Source organism: Macadamia integrifolia, unplaced genomic scaffold (assembly GCF_013358625.1).
Source record: "Macadamia integrifolia cultivar HAES 741 unplaced genomic scaffold, SCU_Mint_v3 scaffold281, whole genome shotgun sequence".
NCBI lineage: Eukaryota > Viridiplantae > Streptophyta > Magnoliopsida > Proteales > Proteaceae > Macadamia > Macadamia integrifolia.
The window spans coordinates 336671-344277 of record NW_024868978.1 but is presented as its reverse complement, the minus strand read 5'-3'; positions in this window follow the sequence as shown (position 1 = coordinate 344277).

Here is a 7607-nt window from a genome sequence, read left to right as displayed (position 1 = left end):
CAAACAAGTAGTGTCTCCAGATTTTCAATGCAAAAATCATAGCTGCCAACTCCAAATCATGGGTGGGATAGTTCTTCTCATAATCCTTCAACTGACGGGATGCATAAGCAATGACTTTCCCGTGTTGCATCAATACACAACCCAATACCAGCTTGGAGGCATCACTATACACAACCATACCACCTGTACCGGTCAGAATAGTTAAAACTGGAGCTGATACCAACCTTTTCCTTAGCTCCTTGAAGCTCTTCTCACAGGCATCAAACCACTCAAATTTTACACCCTTTCGTGTGAGTCAGGTCATCGGAGTAGCAATGCGATAGAAGTTCTTGATAAACCTCCTGTAGTATCCGGCCAATCCTAGAAAACTACCTTTGTCTGCTACACTCTTGGGAGTCTCCCATTCTAGAACTGCCTTCACCTTTCCTGGGTCAACCTCTATACCCTTGTCTGAAACAATATGGCCTAGGAATGCCACTTGTGATAGCCAAAACTCGCACTTGCTGAATTTGGCATAGAGTTGCTTCTCCCTCAGCCGTTGCAATACTAACCTCAGGTGAATAGCATGTTCCTCTGCACTCATAGAGCAGACCAAAATGTCATTAATGAATACTATCACAAACTTATCTAGGACATCCTAGAATGCCTGGTTCATCAAGTTCATAAATGCAGTCGATGCATTGGTCAACCCAAATGACATTACCAAGAATTCATTATGTCCATACCTTGATCTGAAGACTATCTTGCTAACATCACTATCCTTGATCCTGAGCTGGTGGTAGCCTGATCTAAGGTCGATCATGGAAAATACCTTGGCACCCTACAATTGATCAAATAAATCATCTATCATTGGCAAAGGATACCTATTCTTGATGGTTAGCTTATTAAGCTCCCGATAATCAATGCATAATCTCATACTTCTTTCTTTCTTCTTGATGAACAATACTGGTGCTCCCCATAGAGACACACTAGGTCTAATTAATCCCTTCATCAGAAGGTCTTGAAGTTGGACCTATAATTTGTTCAACTCTGTGGGGGCCATACGGTATGTGGCCTTTGACATTGGTGCCGAGCAGGGGAGTAGGTCTATAGCAAACTCTGTCTCTCGGCTCGGGGATAAACCTGTCAAGTCATCTGGGAATACATTGGGAAATTCCCTCGCTACATCAAGCTCAGTCAATAGCCTAATCTCTATCTCAGTATCAATCATAGATGCTAAGTAGCCTTGACATCCCTTATCCAGTAGCTTCTTCATCTAGAGCGCGGATATGATAACCTTCTTGGGTTTCTTGGGTTTCTTGGGCTTATCCCCGTGGAACACAAACTCATCATCATCACGAGGTCTGAAAATTATAGTTTTCTTTGCACATAGCACATTGGATTTGTATGCGGACAACCAGTCCATTCCTAAAATCACGTCGAAGTCAGTCATATCAAACTCAATCAAGTGAGCATTCAACTCATGTTCACCTATGATCACTGGACAAGGCTCATAAACATAGTTCAAACCCACTACACTTCCTGTAGGGGTGCTCATAACCAAACATTAAGTCAGTCCCTTGGATGGAATGCTCACCTTCTTCACAAATGCTGGTGACACGAACGAATGCGAGGCTCTTGAGTCAAATAACACATGTGCAGACAATAATGATACTAGTAATGTACCTGTCACTACACCGGGTGCAGCCTCAGTATCTTCTGTAGTCATAGCAAACACTCTGCCCTGTGGTCTTTGGCCCTGTAGGGGCTGCACTAGTCTAGGGGCTAAAAATATCTGCTGGGGCCTAGGTGGTATAGTGTAGGGTGCATCACCTGGCCTTTGGTGGGGGTATGTCCTTCCCATGTGGCCTGGCCGATCACAATAAAAGCATCTTGGGCTTAATCCTAAAGACTGAGATACAACACTAGATCGGGAGGACTAGGAAGCCTAACTAGCATCAAGCTTCCTAAATTGCACTGAAGTTGGGTTGATATAAGGCACTCGAAAAGGTTTTCTGCCTCCCTTAGAATCAGTAGATCCAATTGGCCTCTTTTTCGTCCCTTGCTGGGCCATGAAGTTGTCTCTATGCCGATCTTCAATAGATTTAGCCACTTGGACCACCTCAGCATACGTCTACAGTTTCAACCCCACAATGGTTGACCCAATACCTGGCCTCAACCCTTTCTCAAACTTCTTCACTTTAGCTCTATCACCTCTAAGATGCTCAGGAGCAAAATGGAATAGCTCCTCGAAGCATTGTTGAAACTCGAGCACATATTGGGAACCTTGAACCAACTAAGAGAACTCACTCTCTCTCCTATCCTGAAAGCTTTCTAGAAAATGGTTCTCAAAGAAGACCCCTTTTAAGTTTTCCCAAGTGGGGTTTGGGTTATTAGCCCTCAGATTAGGCTCGGTGGCACTCCACCAATCATCTGCTTCATTCTATAACTGATATCCTGCACACAAAATTTTTTTCTCACTAGTGCAGCCCATCAGTCTAAAAACCTTCTCTATTCCACCAATCCATCTTGATGGATACAATGGGTCTTGGCCCACCTTTGAGAAGCATGGGGGCCTAAGTTGTTGAAACTTCTCCATCATTTTTGTTAAGTCTGTCTAGCCCTCTACATGGGCCTAGGCTTGATACAGTATTGGGTCTTACACCTGCCCATGCACATTTGGATGCCCTTGCCCATGCACTTGTGCCCCACCAGACTTTTGAAGGGTAGCCGATCCAATGGGTATTGGAATGGGTGCCAGTGAAGTGGGAGGTGAGGGTGGTGCATTACGGGCCTCCATTGCCGCCTAGATCCTATCATCTATCTCGGCCATAAACTAGTTTTGCCTTTCCTCAACTCCCCGTATCATGTTATCTATAATGGATGCCACATCCTAGGCTGTAAGTATAGGTAGAGCCAGAGGTGCATTGTGGGGTCTACCCAGATTCTGTGCAGGGGAAACGGAATGTTATGGGCGTGATTGGGATCAGGATCGAGTGTTTTGGTGTGACATAGCCCCTATGGAGGAATCCGATTATTGCACATACATATACAAGGTTGCATGTAATTGGAACATATGCATACATAGTGGGTCCCACACGTATACGATAGGAAAAAATTAGGGTTAGGGCATGCATAAGTGGGGTCCACGCATATTAGGATCCGATTGCACATGTATCCCAAAGGGACACACCATTAAAGTAACAAAATAAAAATTTAGATTTGAAAAATAAAATAATTTATTTTCCAAATTAGTCCACTGGAAACAGGGGGACTTTTCAACAGAAATATGGCTTACTCCATTGAAAATATCAGTGTTATTTCTGGTGGACAAAATAGAGAGCAATTTGGGATTTTTCACTTCACTGGAAATAGGCACCGGAAGGATGCCCAGTGTTTATAGTGGGTTGTTTCCTGTGGCTCCAAAACGGATATAAATAGGCTTGGGTTTGGGTTTCATTGTACAAAACCCTATTTTAACTTGTGAAAAAGGTGTGGAAATGGCCAAGGAGGACTTTGCAACCAATTCCCTACCTTTCTCTCGCTATTTCGCAATCAATCGGTGCTGCATTCGCTCCAAAGGTATGTTCCTCCTCTCTGTAATGTAGTTTTGTGATTTTCTTCTCTGTGACCTTTACATTCAGCCATTGAATATGGTTTTTCATTCTTAATCCTTAGGAATCATATTGCAACGATGCTTTAATGTCATGTACGTACCCATCGTGCCGTTGAATAAGGAGAAAGACGCCGCCACTTAGTTCAACTCAATCTTGTTCCACTCTATGGCTGAGCGAGGCTAATGGGAACTCTTCAAGTGCCACAATGTGGAGTAGGGAGTCTATGTGAGGACCAATGACTTCCGTGCATTCCGTCTTCGTCAATGGTTTGACGATGTTGGGTGGTACCGCATCTTAAACCCCAACAAGTACTACTACCGTACATTGGTCGGGTTATTCTACTCCAACCTGCAATGCATGAAGGGGGTGGAGATATCCTTTGACATGGGGCAATTGCCCAATATTCTGATGGTCAGTAATGCCAGTGACTTGGTATACTGCCCACCCAGACTCTAGCTTATGACTTCTAAAGTCCAGATACTTTTCAGGAGATAAATGATATGTTAACTAAGGAGGCCAAGGGGTGGAACCACTCAGTCAAATACTTTGCTACTCCAAAGGTAGTTTGCCGTGTGATTCAGTTGAATGTTCTTCCCACTTGTAGACACTATGATGAGGTATCTGCACTGCAAGCCTATGTGACCTACTGTATGTACATGGGGGCACAGATACGTCTTCCTTACCTCCGTTATGTGGACCATGGTGCTTCGGTCTGAAGAGGGAAGCCTGTGCTATGGAAGAATACTTACTAACATCTTCCACCACTTTGGGGTGGATTTGGAGAGAGAGGCATGCTTGGGTGAAGAGGTCATAGACTTCAACCAAGATTCTCTGAGGAAGATGACTATAGATCTAAGGGAGGTGATTCCTATTCTAGGAAAGGGTTAGCAGCTTATGGAGGTAGAGGGTGGCAGTGCCAGTGATGTTGGTGGAGGTGTTGGTGGTGCAGGAGGAGAAGTTGTTGGGGTTGGTGGGGCTCCACCACCTGATCCTCAGACTATAGGGTCTATTGCTGCTTCTACTTCTCGGGGCACTAGGAGTGCGAGGCCTTATGGTCTCAATGATATTATGGCCTACCTAGACACCACCACATCTCTGATGAGGAGTATAGATGGCCACCTCAATAGTATAGACAGGACCTATTGTCTTATAGACAATAGAGTGGCCTCCCTAGAGGCACAGATGTAGGCGATGGTCTTCGATCTTGGTATTTCGGTGCCTCCTCCAGGAATACATGGTCCGAACCAAGCTCAAAGCTAGGGACAGAACCAACAAGAGCAGTTAGAGTAGTGGCATGTTTGCCACTATAGCTTTTAGGATTTCCCTTTCCATGTTTTATTTGAGTTTGATGTGTTTAGGTTTAGTTGAACTTTCATTTTATTCATTTGCATTCTATCATTTACATTCCTAGTCTTTAGGCTAGTTAGGATTTCTTATTTTTTGTACTTTAAATTTTATAAAAAGCGTAAGCTATATAATCAAGTTCTCTATTATAATGAAATGGCTTTAACACCTATACTTGTCTCTTAATTATGCAATTTCTATTATTATTGTCTTGAGATTTTATTTAATCCTAATTTCCCCAAGTCATGGTTCGATCGAGATTGTGAGGTAAAGCAGAGCTTCATGCTCTGATACCATAGTTGTCAAACTCCAATTCTAGTAGACCTAACTTATCATTAGGAATACCAGCGGTGTGAGTAAGACACGTACCTGTCTTACAAACATATCAGGATCTATCATAGTAGTACCTTAACATTTTCACAATCTCACATCATAAACCAACATAAGCAGCAGAATCAGAGTATAGTAGCAGAATCATAAATAAAATGGGGAAACGTCTGATGATAATATAATAGCAATAATCGAGTTATTCTGTTACGTTCATCCATGCAATATAATATAATCTCTCGAAAAAATATACAATTCATCATTATACCCAAAAGTATCAAAGTATGATGTACAATCTCACGGCGCAGCGTAAGCTCAATGGTCACAAGCACAGTCCTAATCGTGCTCTCCCGCTTCTGGCATCCACCAGTCGCTCACACCATACTTTAACCCAGAAGATACTAGGTCACCCACCATTGGCACCACAGTACCTGGATCATCATAAAAAAAAGGGTTATGCATGGGGTGAGCTTTCCAACCCGCTCAATGAGGGGTGGGGTCAAGCACATCCAAGCAAGACAATAGCAGTAATAATTTATGATGCATGATTGTGAAAATTAAACACATAGTCCATGATGCTTGATGAGCACATTTATGTGTGAAATCTAGGGTAGTAAAACATGCATTTTACATATTTAGAATGGAGCTACCTTGGGTTTTACTCTCTTTTTGCAGGTTTTATATTTTCAAGGCCTTAAGGACTATCGGGCACCATATCTTCAATTTTACACGTAAAGAGGTCATATTTCTTTTCATGGTTGCGAAGAAGATGAAATTCTGAGAAAGATGGATGTGTTCAATTAAAAGTACACATTCGTTTGGTCACTCGTACAAATGATTATTCTTTTTAGGCCAGAAAAAAAATAATGGATTAGAACTAAACCGAGATGCAGAACCAGCCCATTTGCAGTTGTCCCAAAGGTACAAGGAATATTCCAAATGCCAACAAGGATCGATAGTCCACATCCTTAAGTGATTGATGATTCGTTTTTGGAAACAACTACCTAGTGTAGTTGGTGAGCTATGGTGTGCAAAATTTCCTTGCTCACCAAGAGGTCTCAAGTTCGAATCTCATGGTATTTTTTTTTTTTTAGAGAATTTTATTGAAGATTTCCTGCTTTTCACTCACTTAAAGCACTAAGGGCATGGAGGGGATTTCCACATCAAATTAGAAGCAACGAAAATCGTGGAAGGGTTCCTGCGCAAGAAGAGAAGAAAAAAAAAAGGAAAGAAAAAAAAAGGGAGAAATAAAGATTATCCAAATCTTCTCTCTCCTCCACATCATCACCAAAAGATTGTCCAAATCACACAAAGCAAGAAGGAAAATCATCCCTTGGAGGGAGAAAAAGAAGAGAAATAAATTAGAAAAAAAAAGGAAAGAAAATAAGCAAACAAATTATAGGAAATTTCTCAAAGTTTTTTTCTCTCTTCTCTCTCCTCCACCTAAGCACTTTTGGTCTCAAAAGATCTCACAACCAATTGTGGGTTTCTCCCTTTTAGGAAAGAGAAATTTGTTACCCTACCTCCCCATTCCCTATAAATACAACTCATGTAAGAGGAGGGGAGACAATTCATTCTTCTTCTAGTTTTTTTTAGTTGCTCTCTCTTTCTCTTGCTCTCTCTTTACTTTTAGTTCTTCTTTATCTTTTCTTTAATCACTTTTGTAATAGTTTTTTTTTATTTCAATTAATGCAAGCACTCTTTTATTTTTATTCAGCCCTTTTATGTTTATGATTTATGCAACTGAGTTGTAATTTTTTACGTTATAGTTCTAGGCTTAGATCTAGATGACAAGATCACGAGCCGTGGAGCAATTTTTTTTTTCAAATTTGTTTTCTCTAGTACTAGAAATTTCAGATTTGGTTTATTCCAGATCTGGTTTTAGTACTGGTAGTATCTCAAATCGATCAAGTTTTTAGTTCGAGGGTTGAAGTTCAAGTAAGTAGGCTCCTTCAGTAGTCTTCTCTCCCCCCTCTCATTCCCTCTTCTGACTACCCTTTCTTTCTTAATTTAGGATTTTAATTTCAGTCGTTACATTATTGCTATCCCTTTCCCCCAAGGTTCATGGCTGGTGTATGTGTTGGCTTTGCCCCTCCTAGCCATAGAACCATCATTTTATTGTTTTTATTTTAATTGCCTCCCTTTCCCTAAAGCCAAGTAGAGTAACCCTTGTAAGAGTGGCTCTCTGATCAAGTAGGGAAGCTCATATTATGATGCATCCCTCGGGCTAAGTAGAGAAATCTACTTGTGAGTCTCTCTCTAGCTTTATCCCCTTTCTTTTACTTTATTTTTATTTTAACATTTTTTTTAATTGCGTGGGTTGTTTATTTTCAGTTATTT